We start from the raw sequence: 18017 nt of genomic DNA, 5'->3' as shown, positions 1-18017 counted from the left end.
GCTTAAATCCCATAACCCTAATTTGTTTTTTAAATTTTTTAGTAGTTTTTTTGGTAGATATGGTCATATATTCAAGAAATGGAGTGTTTACAAATCTAATATAAATTAAACACGTACATAGATTTCAATTGGATTCCCAACATTAAATATCCGAACATTAGAATCCTCATATTTCCACAATGATAACATTAAAACCCCGAAAAAGGTTAAGTGCACTTATTGCGTTTTTATATGTAACTGTTTATTCACTTCACTTAATTTTTTCGCACCTAATGTACCTTATTTTTTTCTTTCATTTTAAATTTTTTTAGCTCTGCCTTCTTTGCCATTAAATAATTTTTTTATATTTTTATTTTTTTTTATGAAGATATCCTCTATTCTATTCGAAATTTTCGGTTTGTGTCACGCTTACATATTACATATATATTTAAACAAAATTAAACTGGACAAAGCGCGAATTGCATACCTAACGGGTGGTGTTAAATAGGATAAAATCCCTTAGCACTTTTTATCGTTTTTAAGTAAAAGTTCGTGTTTTTTGAATTACGACACTATTGAAGTAAATGGGCGATATATGTATATGTAGTTTATATGGGTGATATAGGCATACTGGGGAACCGAGCACCCAAAACTAACTTCGGTAGCGCGCCAACGGCGTACCTTCAGGGTGGTGTGGAAAAAGCTATTTTTCAATTCACTTCAAGTAATTTCACCATAATTCTATGTCAATTTCATTTGATTTTACATTTTTTTATATTTTTTTTTAAGGAGCTCCATACCAAAACGATATAATTACATTTGAAAAGTTTGTTGAAAATTTAAGAAAATGTAATCAAAAAGTATAACGTCTTAGATCAAATACAAAATTTTATTGAAAAATTTAAGTAAGTTAGACCAGTTGGCTATATTTCCACTCACTGCATAAGTATTAACCCATTATTGTACTACCCCCAACACTGGATGCATAGACAGAGTTGAAAAAAATAAAACTTGGTCGAATTTCGACCACAGGCGATACTATCTATATATTAATACGCTAACACAATTTCCCTACAATCGATTGACAGGCTGTTTCGCAGACTTAGCATACGCAAAATCATATAAAAGTTATATGAATCGATTCGTATGAATCAGCCGCACTGCATAGGCTTATTTTTGATAACAAATATTACTCTATTTGGTTATAATTAATAGAAAAAGTTTTTTGTAAATTCGAACAATCTCTCCAAATATTGAAATTTACTTTCGTGCACAAAAGCGCACCAATTATGTAAGTGCTCACTTCAAAGACACAAACCTACATATAATGTAACCCCTCTCAATTTGAAAGCTGCGTAGTCGTGTTGCTCAAATCCTTCACCTACATACAAATATGGTTAGCCCATTGTTGCCATTTACCTATAGGGGCCTGTTCCAAAATTCTAAAAAAATGTTTCCAAAATAATTTCTAGCGTACAAAAAAATCTTAAATAGAATTAATTTTTGACCGGCCCATTTTTTGTGGCAAATTTCACTTACACGTAAATACATAGGTCTTTATTAACAGATTATTTGTTTTTTATTTTAGATGCTTTCAAAAAAACATGAAATCACAAATAATGAGTTAACTTTTGTTGAAACTAGCTAAATTTATTCATAATAATTAATGGCAAATTACCCGAAAACGTTTTTGCTTTTCCAGATTTAATGCTCAGGGGGTCACCGTGTCTGAAACCTCGTTTAGTTTCGAACGGCTCGGAAAGGTCCTTAACAATTCTGACTGAGCTGATGGTGTTGCTCAGCGTCATTTTGCACAACCATATAAGTTTTGCGGGGAAACCAAATTCAGACATAGCAGCTCCTTTTCGTGCTGTCGAAGGCGGCTTTAAAATCGACGAAGAGGTGATGTGTGTCGATTCTCTTTTCACGGGTTTTTTCAAAGATTTGGCGCATTGTGAAAATCTGGTCGATGGTAGATTTACCAGGTCGGAAGCCGCACTGATACGGTCCAGTCTGCCGGTTCACGGTGCGCTTCAATATTTCGCACAATACACTTGAAAGGACCTTATATGCTATATTAAGAAGGCTGGCTGATTCCACGATAGTTGGTGCATTTTGCAGTATCCCCCTTCTTGTGCACTGGGAAAAGAACGCTTAGATTCCAATCGTCGGGCATGCACTCGTCCGCCCATATTTTGCGAAGAAGCTGCTGCATGCGCCTTACCAACTTCTCGCCGCCGTACTTCAATAGCTCCGCAGGCAATCCATCAGCGCCCACGGCTTTGTTCATTTTCAATCCGGTTATTGCTATTCTAACTTCGTCATAATCGGGCGGGGGACATATATTCCATCATCATCGATTGCGGAATCGGGTTCGTCATCTCTACGCGGTGAATCGCTGCCTTCATTTAGGGGAGCAGAGAAGTGTTCCCTCCATAATCTAAGCACTCTCTGGACACCAGTTACAAGGTCGCCGTTTCCTTTCCGGTCTTAAAACCTTTCGTCTGTCGCCGTATTTTTTGGTAAAATTTTCGGGCGATATTCTTGGTGGCCAGCAGCTCAAGCTCCTCGCACTCACGCCTTTCTTCTTCTGCTTGTTTCTTCCCGAAAAGGCGTCTCGATTGCCTTTTCAACTCACGATAGAGTTCACACACTCCTCTTGTCGCGCTCGCTTTTAACGTAGTCCTGTAGGCAGCGTCTTTTCTTTCAGTTGCAACATGGCATTCTTCATCGTACCAGTTGTTTTTTCGTGGCCACCGGCAACCAATTTTATCCTCGGCGGCAGTACGAAGTGCTTTGGAGTTATGCTCCCACTGCTCCTGTATTCCTTCAAGCTAAGTTGTGCTATCAGAGAGCAAGTGCGAGAGTGGAGTTGCGAAATCATTGGCAGTCTGTTGTGATTGAAGCGTGAAATTTCCAGGGCGAAGAGAATCTCATGGAAAAGTTTCTGTACGGACATAGGTTGCTCAAGCGAAACAGCACGGTTGAAAAAATTCCTAGCAAAAGTCCAGGGACTAATAAAGAAAGAAAACGGCGAATGGTCACGTAATAGTTAGGCGTTGAGGTGCTTTTCGATACACATTTCTCATCGGGAGATGGTTCAGAAGAGCCAGCTGACAGCACTCACACTTCGATCACGGAGCGGGTAGGGCCGGGCTTGGTGACCGCTACCAAGATCGTATGGGCAGTGAAGACGTTTTCTTAGTTTAAATTGCCGGGCCCAGATGGTATATTCCCAGCTATGCTACAAGTTTCAAGTAGAGCGGTCGTGGAATGGCTTAAAATAATATTCGATGGGTGCATAAGACTGAATCATGTGCCGCTCTTGGAGACCTGCTCGTGTAGCTTTCCTACCAAAAGCATGGAAGATCGGTCACGTGTATCCCAAAGCATAGGGTGGTAATAAGCATAGAGAAAGCCCCGGAATATAAGGAATATGTTCTAGGAGTCTTCTTAGACATTGCCGGGGCTTTCAATAAAGTTTCTAAACGGGCGATTATGGATGGTCTTAATTACATTAAAGTGCATCCAGCCTTAACCAGATGGATCGGCTGCATATTAAATTGCATGAAGATTACATCACAATGGGGCTTGTACGAGGCCACGAAATCAGTGGACAGGGAAACGCCGCTGTTCTACAACCAACTACTCAGGCGATTCCATGAGGGACCCGCAGAACTTACGGCTTACGCAGATGAAGTTGCAATTGTCATAAGTGGAAAGTGCCATCCAACAGCTAGCTCTTTGATGGATCGGGCGCTTCGGGATATTCATACCTGACCATCTAATGTCGGGTTGAAAGTCAACGCGGAGAAGACGGATATGGTATTGTTTACAAATAGGTACAAGGTCCCAAATTGGACCAGGCCCAAGTTAGGAGCGGTGACCCTACAGGATAACCTTGCACAAAATATCTAGGAATCATCCTAGATAGTAAACTGTCATGAAGCTCAATGTGGGGGAGAGGGTGAAGAAGGCCTCACCTGCACTTTATGCTTGTAAAAGAATGCTGGGGTGCACGTGGGGCTTCTCGCGCTCTCTTTCTCATAGGGTTTTTACAGCGATTATATGCCCTATTCTATACTATGGAGTTCTTGTTTGGTGGAAAGCCACACAAAAAACAACCTACCTCAAAAACTTGGAGAGGGTATGCAGACTATCAATGCTTAGCATTACGGGAGCCCTAAAAACAACCCCGGCGGCTGCACTGTATGCTATTCTGGACATTTCACCTGTAGACCTGGTAGCAAAGAACATAGCGTTAACAACTGCAACCAGGCTCGGTGCCTCGGGGCAGCTTGAGCGCCGACCATACGGCCATAATAGTATAGCGTCATCAATCACAAGACGAACAGACTACCTGGTTCCCTATCTGCGCTTCGAGGGAGATCTTAAGGTCACAATAGAGGTGGATGGGTGGCGTAAAAGTGCTCAAATTGCGACCGAGGCGATACATGTGTACACAGATAGTTACAAAGTAGTGGAAGGAGTAGGGTCTGCGCTTTACTATGCTGATCCGGAAATAAATAGATCCTACAGACTGCCGATTTACTGTAGCGTTTACCAAGCAGAAATATTAGCCGTAACCAAAGCAGTAGAGACCCTGGAAGAGAATAGCTTAAGCTGCAACCGCTTTAACTTTTATATTGACAGTGAAGCAGCAATTAAGGCAATAATCTCGCATAGCACAGCATCTAAATGCATGTTAGAGTGTAAGCAGTCTTTGGGGAGAATCGGGACAGGGAATAGATGGGAATGAAAAACCGGATAAACTAGATAAAAAGGGCGCATCCCATAGTACAAGTCTACAAGTATGATACGTAGCAGCACGCACATACACAGCCACGCTTCACCTGATAAAATGCTTGTTCTTGTTCGTTTTTTTTTTTTGTGGATGCTATTTGGCACTGTTGTACTTATTAGGTCCAAGAACAGTATAGTAGCTGCTAACGAAAACTGCGTAAAATTTTTATCGTAAAATTACAAAGAAATATCCTTATTTACTTTCAATCGAGCACTTAATTACATCTCTCTTTAAAATCCATATATTTTGGACAATTTTAATTAAGAAATTGTGATACTTTATTACCGGGGACGATTGCTAAAACACGACCAAAACCGTCCGGGGAGGTATTAATAGACGCGTTTTTGCCTCGCTTTCAATAATTCGAATAGTTTTTGGCCTTTGTACTACTGATAACATTCTCTTTCCACATTTTTGGACGGGTTATTGCAGTCGACCCCGGTTTCAAACTGTTTTTCGCGGAGAACTTTTGAACGGGTAGAAAAACTTAGCACCCGTGTTTGTATTCTTAATACTGGAATAACTACGCGTCCTCAAATACCCAAATTCAAGACTTTTGTATAATTTTCTGTAGGACCCATATAGGAGCAGTACATTTTCATACTAAATTCGTTCAAAAAAATGTACCAACAGCTCCTTTTTTGTTTCCCTGCGTCGCTGGTCATGACAGCAACCCCGTTAATTTTGACACTTCGTTCAGTGTCAAACGCATGTTCCACGCAGGTTCCACTGAGTTCCACAATAGTTTGACACTGACCGAAGTTTCAAACGGCAGTGTGTTAGAAAGAGAAAGGAACTGTTTCCTTCTCATACATATCATACTTGTAAACCTGTACTATGGGCGCATCCCTCGAAGCTTGCGTCGTAGACGTCCCAATTAGACTGGGCGAGATTAAGCGAAGGCGAGAGGTGCACATGATCGACCAAGCGGGAAAGGCGTGGGTTTAAGTGCGGGGCTGTAAAGTGTCGAAGATTATATGTAGGTTTTACAAACTTAGACTAACAAAGTTGCTTCTATCATTAAAAAGAGAGGACTGTAGACTCATGACAGGTATTCTTACTGCACAATGCCTTCTGGCGTCATATGCCTTTAAATTAGGCTAAGTCAGTGATAGCAGATGTAGGAAGCGCGGGTTGGAGGAGAAAACTATCGAGCACGTTGTGTGCTCATGCCGTGCGCTTGCCAGGCTAAGACTCCAGCTATTAGGAGTGATACAGCTGTCAGATCTAGAAGCAGCAAGTGGCTTAAGTCCTAGGAAGCTTCTAGTGTTTGCCAAGAGGACGGAGTTATTTTATAACATAGGTTCAGGTTTTAGGGTTTTTCAAATTCGTAATTAAAACAAACTTCTGGTAACAATACGGACTCATTCAGTCTATGTGAGGTCCTCATGGTTCAACAGTTCAACCTAACCTAACCTGAGTATTTTATTTTAAAAGTATATTTTTATAAGTTCTGCTTAAAATCCAAAGTGAGACAACCAAACTATTATTGATATGCAACTGTTTATTTAGACAATTCAACAATTTATAAAAGCAGATCGAAAACTACAATTTTGTTATGTTATTGTTTTTCCATTGCAAGATCCTACGTACTATCGATGTAGCCTTTAAAGCACTTCAGTCTTAAGCAACCGATCTTTCAAACGCCTTAAAACGTTTGAAAATTTGTCTCGAAGAATTGGAAAGGTATCGACATGATTTTGGAAATTTGAAAATGTAAGCGAATAGTGTAGCAGAAAAATGGCCAATCACCATAGGATGGTAAAATGGCATTTTGATGAGCTTTGCGAAGATGAGCGTCTCCAGGATCCGGAATGTTTGTTCAAAGTGAATATATTTTATCGAGTACTGGACATCATTATAAAATTTTTATTTTTATTTCATTGTAAATGCCTTCAGGTTTCCGCATCAGACTAGGATGGTCTACAGACCATTCTCTATTGGCTAGGAGGCCTATGGCCATTAGTGGGGCATATCCAACGTGTAATTGTACGCTGAAAATCGAAGTTTATTAAAATTAAAATGAGTAAAACGTGACGTGCCGATTTTTATTGATAGGGCCTGATCAAAAGAATTTGCCACGGGCTCCAGATGGTATAGTTACGCCACTGTCTCAGTACTGAGAAATTGTTTACATGATATAAACCAAAGTAGAAAATTATAATTCTTAGTGTACGTTTACCAATTAAAGGACTTAAAGGATTCAAGTTTGTTATTACTTTCTTTTTAAATGATCCCATCAAGTAAATGGAGCATTTTAGAAAAAAACGAGTGTGAAAAACGAATGAGTTTTGTAAAATTGTATTTCTTTGCAAGAAAAAGACGTATTATTGTAATTATCTTACGTATTTATTTGAGCGAAATCCAACATTTTCTTGTTAACATATTCTTGGAAAAGATACCGCGATATACATACATTGTATTTGCAATAAAGTTCCCAACTGGGTAGGTAGTTCACTATTGTGCTTATGTAATTTAATGAAATTTTTTTATTCTTATATATTTTTTACTTTATGATGAGTGCTGCTCAAAAATTTTTATATGGAAGTGCAAATCACAATACATGTACGAAATTTTATGTGCACTGAAACTTTTTTTGTATTTAAAAAAAATATATTTAGAAAATGTTTAATTGTTTGAGGTCGGAAAAAGTTGAATATTTGGTTTCAAGTTACAAAATGTTTGCTTAAATATTACGTAAATAGTTATATCATCAACATAAAAAGCCAATAAACTTAATTCTGAAAATATTTTAATTTAATTCTGAAAAATTACATTGACCTCTAGTCTCAGTTTTTGTGGGAACATATTCTATATATATCGTCGGAATTTGGTTTTCAATAATCATACTGAAAGTGAATGTTGAGCTTTCCGCGAATTTTGCGTGGGAAATTGAGTTTGAAAACTTTCGAAATGCTTAATTGGTTTTGAATGTATTGTAACGAATTTAAAAAATTCCGCTTATTTGTTTCGTTTTTCCCCTCCAATTATGTTGTCTCATCGCCATCAAGATGAAAGACATACTCTTCTACGTTAATTCCTTCTGATTCCATTGCCTCTCGTAGTCGTGTTTGTAGTTCGGATTTATTGCTTTTTTGCAACCTTCTGCTAACGTCCGAATCGCTAAACTGTTGAATAAATCACTCCAATATTTTGTATTGCAAAATGGTCTTTATTAGACTACTTTGGCGGTAGTACAATTATACTTCACAATTATACTTCGCAACTGATAATGTGTTTAAATCAAACTGATTAGTCATTCGTCAGCTTGCGCTGCTTTTATAATCTCTGTTGCCTTGTCCGCATATTTCTCCTAAGGTCTAGTAATTTCGCGAACTTCATGCTTGGTGACCGCCATATACATGTATATTTGTAGTTTCCCTGCCAACCAACGCTAACCGCTTTTTGATATTTTCAACTCGAATTCCAACACCATCACACATTTTTATAAAAAAATACTAACACCGTCACATAATCATGGGATATTTTCCAATATTCATATGCGCCTAAAAATATGAAGAGAACAATTGAAAAAAGAATGTTAAAACAGGGAAATAAATCAGCTGTCATAAATTAAATTATTTTTAATTCTGTATTTTTGAGAAAAAATGGTGGAAATCGGTTTCAAATGATGGTAAGTAATGCTACAAGAGTTGTTTACAGAGTTCTAATGATACATTTGCTATTTTCACAGGTTTCTCATTTGAAATTGGAATGGTGGGTAATGGGCAGTTGGGCTATAATGGATAATTAGGCTATATTTTCCACGATGTTAACTTTGAAGAACTTTGCACCTCCAAAGAAATGCGATTATGTTGAAAAACTTAAACGTCGTAAATTTCGAAATATGGAGAGAACGCCACAACTTCCTCCATAAATGCAGAAGCAGAGGTCATGAAACCGTTCACCACGAATTAGTTCATAAAAAATAGGGTGTAATAGCAGAAAGTGGCGGTATTTTGCGATGGCGCCATTTCGAAATGTTGCGACCCTCAATTGGTCGCAAGAGGGACGTTAAATCGATGTTTGCTATCTGGAGGGTACCAGCACCTTGGAAACCTGTAACAAAGAAGGGCAAAGCCAACGTATGGGAGCTGGAAAGGGCGCAATTGATTATTATGTAACCCCAGTAAAAAAAGGAAGAGTAATTCTTGAAATTGTTGGCAGATGCGAATTTGCAGAAGTAAAATTTTTTTTAGATTTAGTGGCGCAGCAGTTACCATTCAAGGCCCGTGCCATATCGCAAGATAAACTAAGCGAATTATTACCAAAAGAAGATGAAACGTTCCAAAACCGTTCCTTGAAAGATATAATACAAAATAATTTGAGTGGATGTCATAGATGGCTTTTTCCTGTCATTCCACTTAATATCATTGAATTTATTTTTCTTTTAATCCGTTTCACTCTATTTTTGTTATGCCAGTTCGATTTATTTAATTTTATTCCATTTCATTTTTTTATGTTCCTCTCAACTTGGTTTTTTTAATCTATTTATTTTATTTCATTTTATTTTATTTTTATTTATTCACTTTGATTAAATTTTCTTTTATTTTTTTATTTTATTTGGTTTTGCTTCATTTTACTTTATTTAATTCAATTTATTTAATGTAGTTTTTTATCGTTTTTAATTTTATTTCATTTTATTCTGTCATTTTATTAAATTTTTTCTTTTAGTATATATATGAATTATATAAAATTTGTAAATTAATAAAAATTATGGAACATTTTGTTGGGAATTTTTTGGAAAAAAAAGTGAATGAAAAATGTTAACATTTTAAAATTTTTGGAGCCTGTGGAATTTTTGGGTATTAGGAAAACGGGTTTTGGGTGTTCTAAAGGACGGTTTGGCAACCACTGCACATTGAAGTTCAAAGCTGTCATTTTCACCTAAAAGTATGCAGTAGTTGCAGACTGACAGCTCACACGTACACGAAATATCTCAATTCAGTCCCAGCGTCAGTATGTGATTACCTATGTAAGTCTTTATCCACTCATGGTTGGTAGGGTTGTAGCCATATGAGTGTGTATATGTGAGTACTACCCCAGCCAGCATTTTTTGAAAATTTTGATCAAAAAATATTTAAATATCATACCCCAATATAATTAAAAACATTCAAATTTAAAAGCATTTTCTGTTCGAAAGTCAATTTATCGTTGGGAGAAAAATGTACCTTAAATGTGATTATTCTTGAATAATCATTTATGATTCCTATTTCGAAACGCTTTTTATTCATGTTTGATATCATTCTAAAATTGAGCTTTAATTGTTTTAGAGTAATATTTGACTGCTTTTCACACTCATTTTCTGATCATATTCGTGAACATATTTCAATCATTTTGGTTGAGATTTTTGAATGAGATTATGATGCATTTATTCTTCATATCTCATTCAAAACTTGACCGATATACACCTGCGACTACAACATCCAGCATCAGCTATGATCGTCAATATCTTAAAATACGATACGGTACGGGATGTTGAAGATATATCCAGGTACATATGTATATCAAGAGAGTTTCACTTACCTGGGTTCAAATAGTTCAAAACCTTTGTATTGTCCAACTATTATGTATTTTCTGGGAAGCCGAAGGTGGAGAAATGGTTGGGGAAATCTTCGGTCACGAGCAGCATTTGCATTATATTGTCTTGAAAAATATCTTAATAATAACATTTTTATATACCTACATATTTTTTCTGAACTTCATGATTGAAAAATTTTTGTATGTGAAAAAAATAAGATTTTCAATGAAAGGTAAAATTTTAACAACTACAAAATTCATAATTCAGTCAATAAATATAGTCAGAAAAGGTTCAGAAAGCTGAATTAGAAATTATTATAAATTTTTGATCACTTAAAGTAAACACATTTTATTCAATATGATTCCAAAATGTGATTGAAAAACCATATTCAGTTTTTAATCATCAAAGATAAGCATATTTGTTTGTCTTTTTGTTGGCTTGTATGAAATATTAAAATTTAATCATCAAAGGACTTCAAAAATGATTCCAAAAAGTGATCGCAAAATGCGCTTCAGTTTTTGATCGTCAAAAGTATACATATTTGATTATACCTTTTGTTCAATTGTATGATAACTCATTATTTAGTCAGAAAGAGTAATCAAATTGTATTGATATGTAGGGAAATTCAAAATTTAATCGCCAAAAAGGTGAGTGGGACTTCGACTGATGATTACATGCATTTGTGAGTATCTTTCCGCTGCCTTGTATGTATGTGTACAAATAATGATTTATTTGTTTACGTACATATGAGTGGCTGCTTAGTATCGGCTTAGTGATGTGAGTATCACTTAGAGATACTAATATTCGTCACACTGCCCTCCACCTAAGTCTGATCGTCCCCACCTTTCCGCCGATGAGGGTTGTATAACAGTACCAAATCTCCCTCCAATAAACCTTCGGTTCATCTTACTGCTCATTATCCTAGTTCGTTGCCTCACACTCTGTTGTTTGGTCACTGGACTACTTCGAAGAGCTTGAGCTTGACAGATTCGCTTTGCGTAATCAGTATCGTTCTGACATTTCACAACAGTAGTGCGCCCTGGCTTGAAACCACCCTTGCACTCTTTCTGTGAAATTCTTCCCTTTGTTTTAGTGCGTCCATTAGTGTTTGTCAATGCCAGTGTTTTTCTCGCAGGTACCTTCGGTTTGGATTTGTTTGGCCCATTCGTTCCACATGTCTTTGCCCGGACTGCTGTCTCCGACTTTCGTGGTCTTTGTAGAGTCTCCTCCACCAGCACTCGCTTACTGCTGAACCCATTTTCAAAACTGTAGTTAAGTGGCACATCCTTGTTTTTATGCTGCATAATCCTTTTCTGCATATCGATCCTGATACCATGGACAACTAAAAAGTCTACTCCCAATATGACTTCATCAACGATCTCCGCCACAACTAATTTGTGTAGAACCGCGACTGTTCCAATTAAGACCTCACATATCACTTCTCCCCGGACTTGGTTATACTCGCCAGTGAGCGTACGCAATCTTGCTCCAGGTAAGGGCTTTACTCTCCTGTTGACCAAATCAGATGGGAGTAGGGAATGAGATGCACCCGTATCTACAGTCAGTACACGTTCTTTGCCATCCGCATTTCCTCTGACCGTAAGACTGCTCGACCTTCTTCCGATTTGTGCTACAGAGATAACGGGACATTCCACAGCTGGAGTTAGCTCTCGATCTTTACATCTGACTCGCTCTTGCTCATCTCCTCCAGCTTTCTTCTTAAGACCACCCATGCATGAAGCATTTGATAACTCTTTCACTCCGCTTTTGCGATCCTTTCAGCGCCTCCAATATTGTGTTCACGCAGTCTGGCCTTTCTACCTCCACACGGCGTGCTTTGAATGCTGTCTTACACAGATGCGATGGTGTTTCCTGAATCAGAGCATGTGATACCGTTTCTGTGAATGTAGGTTTTGGGTTTGCGTATGTCGCTCACTTCGTTTCGATATCCCGTATTCCATTAATAAAGCTCTGGCTTAAAAGCCTTTCGGTGTATTCCACGAGTGCGTCCGCATTCGCTAAATGTGCAAGCCTTTCAACATCTGAAGCAAACTCTTGCAATGTTTCACCAGGCCTCTGGAAGCGGTTCAGTAACTCCATTTGGTATATCTGTCTCCTATGCTCGATTCTGTATCGCCTCTCTAGTGCGCCCATCAATGCTTCATAACTGTTCCGTTCGTACTCTGGGATGGCCTGTAATATCTCAGCAGCTGATCCTTTTAAAGCCACGAACAATGCAGCAACTTTATCTGCGGCATTCCAGTTGTTCGCTGCTGACGTCTTCTCAAATTGGAGCGTAAATACCTGGAAAGGAACAGAACCGTCAAAGGATGGTGCTTTTTCTTTGGTTTACTCGCTGAAACTGCTGGGCGATTTAGTTGCAACTCCTGTATACGACTTCTCAATGTTTCAATCTAGGCATCGATTTTGTCCTCGAGTTGTAAAATTTTTGTATCCTGCGCCTCCAACTTCGAGGAAACACGTCATTCTTGCTCTTCGAGTTGCGCAGAGATCTGCGATGATATCTGTTCTGAAATTTGCGCCGACATTTTGGATATGCGTGCCTCTTGTGCTTCAATCTTGGATCTACGGTTCCCCTGCGACTTCAGTTGGGATGCTATACGCGATTCCAGTTGGGATGTTATATTTGTCTTTTGTTCTTCCAGTTGTGATGACATGTTGTTGGATATTTGTGCGACATTTCGGACATTTGTGCCGATATTGCAGCCAATATCATGTTCAAGTCTGTGTTCGCCATTGTCTGCGGTGTTTCGTTTTTCTCCTCCAATTATGTTGTCTCATCGCCATCAAGATGAAAGACATACTCTTCTACGTTAATTTCTTCTGATTCCATTGCCTCTCGTAGTCGTGTTTGTAGTTCGGATTTATTGGTTTTTTGCAACCTTCTGCTAACGTCCGAATCGCTAAACTGTTGAATAAATCACTCCAATATTCTGTATTGCAAAATGGTCTTTATTAGACTACTTTGGGAGTAGTACAGTTATACTTCACAATTATATTTCGCAACTGATAACGTGTTTAAATCAAACTGATTAGTCATTCCCCAGCTTGCGCTGATTTTATACTCTCTGTTGCCTCGTCCGCATATTTCTCCTAAAGTCTAGTAATTTCGCGAATTTCATGCTTGGTGACCAGCCACATACATGTACATATATTTTTGTAGTTTGTAGCCATATGCGTGTGTATATGTGAGTACTACCTCGGCTGATGATTACATGCGTTTGTGAGTATCTCTCCGCTGCCTTGTATGTATGTGTATAAATGATGATTGATTTGTTTACGTACATACGAGTGGCTGCTTAGTATCGGCTTCGTGATGTATCACTTAGTGATAATAATATTCGTCAAAGTATGTTAAAATTTACTGAGTTGCTGAAATACCACCTGCATTTAAACTTTTAACAAGTAAATGATTGGCATGGTTACTTAACGGTTTCCCCACACTCAGTCAAAAAATTTCTCATAACCAAGAAAAATAATATACCGAATTCAAATACAAAGTCACTGAAACTACCCCGTAAGGACAATCTCTAGTTCAAAACAAGTGCTTTTCTACTGCATTCTGAACCACAAATAGTTCGCCATATGTCTCGCTTACATGCTTTCAGCTGGCGAATTTAACATGGCGAAGTCCTATGCGGTGGAAATTGTCCGCGCTGCATTAACTTTTCACTAGTTTCTAACTATATAAATAGCTTTCGCTCTTCAATTTAAATAAAAGTGAAAGAGGGTTTGCTATGTTTGCTTTATTTTTAATCACCGAATACAATGTCGATTAGAGCCTGGCAAAAGACTGAACGTAAATATCAGAATCAAACTATTTTATCTAAAGCGGTGGCGAAGGCAGCAGCAGTCGCAATTGATATTGCTCTTGCATTTGTCGCATTTGCTGTTGTTTATCATTCATTTCAAAGCATTGTTGTTGATTAGTTTATTACTTCAATATTGTCATGCGCACCTTCACAGGCATAGCGTCAGTGTTTTTGGTGTGAACGGAATGTTCACATTAAATGCATTCGTAGGTTTCATATTTGGCATTCATTTGGGAAGATACCGTTTTCCATGAATCTCCTTAGCAGGTGTTAGCGTGTGAACGGAACGTTCACATTAAATGCATTAGTAGGTTTCATATTCGGCAATTCATATGGGAAGATATTGTTTCCCATGAATCTGCTTAGCAGGTGTTAACTACTCCCCCCGTAAAAACGGAGCTGTCCTCGGCTTCTTTTATAACTCTTTTTACTACTGCTGCATTTTTGCGTCGCTGATAAAATTTCCAAATTGTGACTATCACGATAAAAGTAACAGCGATGATTATTAGGAGGAATAATGACATTGAAAATTGTTTTGAGTGTGTGTGTATAATTTCCCGCAGGGCTGCAATCTGGTCTAGATTCTCCAAGTTTCCACGATGAAGGTAAGGTAAGGATAACAGGGGAAAAAGCTCGGTCATATTCAGTATTTGAGCTGGTGCAGCTCTCGGATAGGAGCGAACGGTTCTCTTCCAGTTTGTGTAGCTGACGTTTTTAATGCTGGCGTTATTTTTGAAGGATACAAGGAAGGTACCTCTAATTTTAACTTGTAGGAAACTGTCTTCGCGTACTTCAACCGTTTGATCGTTGATGACCACCAATTCATCGTCAATTTCTTCCAGAGGAGCAATATAGTTTTGCTGGTTGACGGCTCAACATATTCAGTAAACATGTGTTCCATTGTGAATGATGACTAAGTGTGATATCTTCTGCATAAACGTCAAAATTCCAAAGTGATTGGATCACCTGATTTGTAAATGACTATCGCTTTCTCATTCTGTATCTCTTTCTATCACCCGCTGAAGATAGGCGCCGCCATATTGAACAGCCTGTCAAAACCCTGAAAAGTAGCCATATTGAACAGCCTATCAGACAGTTGACAGATAAGATAACACACTTAGTCATCATTCACAATGATGTGTTCGTTGTGTTTGTAATTCGACAGATAGCTTTTGATTTTGTTTCTTTACAGTCATTAAGTTGATGATACTCTCTACTACACTCCGCCACTATGCCTGCTTCTAACATTATTGTTTTCTTATTATGAATAACTGGCCTGATTACAAGTTTTGTGCATAATTGACTTATAATAGGATAGTGATTAAGTGCGGAGGCCGTTAACAGATCTCTCACAGTAATGTTATTAAAATGCTCTTTGGCAATAAGCTTATTGGGTTCTTTATTATTTAACAAAATAGGATTTATCATTTGTAGTTTACCGAAAGCCACTGAATAAATAATTGTCTCAAGCTCATCTATGATGTGTCTATTTGTGGATGAGGCGAATTCAAAAAGATGTTCAATATTAATTTCGTGTTTCTTTGTAGCATTAAGTAACCTGTTAACGGGGTCGGTCAATTGATTTATCCTTAGCTGTGTTTCGGTATTAATGAAGATCTGTTTGTTATTCGATTCGATTAAGGGTTCCGCCCGAGTAGATACCTGGTTGAAATCGTCAAAGTCCGGGGTACCTGCAATATATTTCAATGCAGTTCCCAGGAAGTTGATGCTTCTGGCATGGCGATGATGAATTCTTAGTGAATCCAGCAATCGCATAATTTGGTCTGCGTCTAGTTGTAATAATTTCATTATGTGTGACTGTGGAAAGTAATTTAGTAGGTTTTGTGTGTCTTTTGAAACAGCTTCATAATAAGTAAAATTTTGATGATGAATGAGGTAATCATACTTAGAAAAGATTGCAACTTCTCCAGTCACAACCTCAATGTACGCAGCGCTCGTGTAGTTTAATATTTTACCTTCTGTACCAATGACCGCCAAAATCAGACAGATCACCAACGGGCGCTGAAAAAAAAGGAGAAAAAGGTCATCTAAGATTTGCTTCTGCCGTCGACCAGAACTGTTGTGCCTAAATCTTTAGTAACTGTTCCTTCCAAGTACAGCTTAGTAAACTTATTGCCTATCCTCTTGTTGGTTTTGACAAACACTTTGTCACCTGGATTGTAAGACTTAGTTAGGCAATTCTGTTTCCGATTCTTTATATCGTTATGCTGTTTCTTAATTAACCTATCTCTTATCTCGTCAAGAAATGCCTGCACATTGTGATGAATGATGTCAATTGGTCTTTGTTTTGTTACTGAATGAATAGTTCTATTGTACTTGTAAGCGGAGAGGAGAATAATGTCGTTTGTATCGTTTAAGCCCTGGGTCAACTTAATGCAGCGGCCTATTTCTGTAAGCGTGCTGTGAAATCTTTCCACCTGGCCATTTGTAGTACTGTGGTGAGGTGGAGTTGTGTAAATGGAAACATTGAAGTGGTCTTGCAATAGGGATTTTATCGTACTTGAGTTCAAAGATTTTTCGTTGTCACAGATAAGATATTTTGTGTCCTTGAAGAAGTTCATTATTTTGATTATGGTTCTTTTAAATCTACTATCGATCTTGTCGGAATTGACTGGACCACAGCGAATGGAAAATTTATCAATGCAAGTTAAAAAAAAATGTTTGTCGGTTGAATAAATATCCATGTGCAAAATTTCGCCGGTCCAGGGTGGGTGGCGTTGATATTTAGCTTCTTCGCATGTTTTGCATGAAGGAATGATATCCCTCAAGGGTTTTGAAATATTGGGAAAGTAGTAGTCTCCAAGAACCTGATTAATATTTTCCTTCAGTAAGCGGAGATCTCTGTTATGCTCAGACTGCAAAACCTCTAGCTGGTCGTCCTTGTTAAATATGTCGGTTAATTGAAGATTCGCGCAAATGAACTTGACCGCTGGAAAGCTCAAAAGTATTTGGTTCTGAGGTTCCTCAGCACAGGAAGTTCACACAGCAATGCGTTGACCCTATTAAGGTTTAGGCAATTCTTAGTGAAAATAATGCGATGCCTGATTTGAGTTTTGAACAGAATTTTCGTAGTTATGGATTCATTGTCCCCATTTTCAAGAATTATTTGGCTCCCGAAACAATTGGATTTTTGACAATGACGATTATAAAATTTTAATTGTTTTAATCGTCATTGTTGAGGATTCCTCACTATGAACAGTTTCATCAAATCGGTCAGCGCTAAGAGCATTAATATGCTGTCTTGACAATGCTTCCTTTCCGGTTTTATAGTGAAACTTAGGGGAGAACTCCTCCACAAAAGATCTCCATCGCTTTAGTTTTGAGTTCGGATTCTTATCCGAAATTGAGAGGTCAAAGGTTGGTGATCCGTAAATATGTTAAGGTTTTTGACACCGTAAAGCTAATTTCTGAGCTAATTTCTCGTTAGTAGCATAATTCTCCTCAGTTTTGGTCAGTGTACGTGAAGTCATAGTAATAGGCCGACCTCCTTGAGAAAGAACTGCCCCCAAAGCATGAGAAGATGCCTCTGTAGTTAAGTCGAAGGGTTTTTGAAAATTGGGGTAAAGGAGAATCACATCCTCGGATGACAGAATATCTTTAATTTTCCTAAAGGCATTGTGGGCTTCTTCGTCGAATTCAACATTAGTTTTCTTTGAAGCGGTGGTGCTTACTGTTCCATTTTCGCCACGTAAGTACTTGGTGAGGGGTTTAGCTATTGACGCATAGTCTTTTATGAAACGTCGATAGTAACCTGATAGCCCGAGGAAAGAGCGTAATGCTCGAAGTGTTCTCGGAACCTCATTATTAACAATATCCTGAACTTTGTCCTTTGACGTTTTGATACCACTTTGTGAGACTC

The 18017-nt window shown here is 38.0% G+C and overlaps 1 protein-coding gene and 1 pseudogene across 7 annotated transcripts in view; both read left to right on the top strand.

Annotated features, from left to right (window-relative positions):
* Nucleotides 1-18017, top strand: part of Cdk5alpha (Cdk5 activator-like protein) — a 700666-nt gene that overhangs the window by 150314 nt on the left and 532335 nt on the right. The gene's annotated exons all lie outside the window — the stretch shown is intronic.
* LOC137239566 (large ribosomal subunit protein uL16m pseudogene) lies at nt 8553-9269 on the top strand (annotated as a pseudogene).

The sequence above is a fragment of the Eurosta solidaginis genome, chromosome 2 (genome assembly GCF_040869045.1).
Source record: "Eurosta solidaginis isolate ZX-2024a chromosome 2, ASM4086904v1, whole genome shotgun sequence".
Lineage (NCBI taxonomy): Eukaryota > Metazoa > Arthropoda > Insecta > Diptera > Tephritidae > Eurosta > Eurosta solidaginis.
Note: the sequence above shows the minus strand (reverse complement) of the source record. Positions and strands in the feature narration are given on the sequence as shown.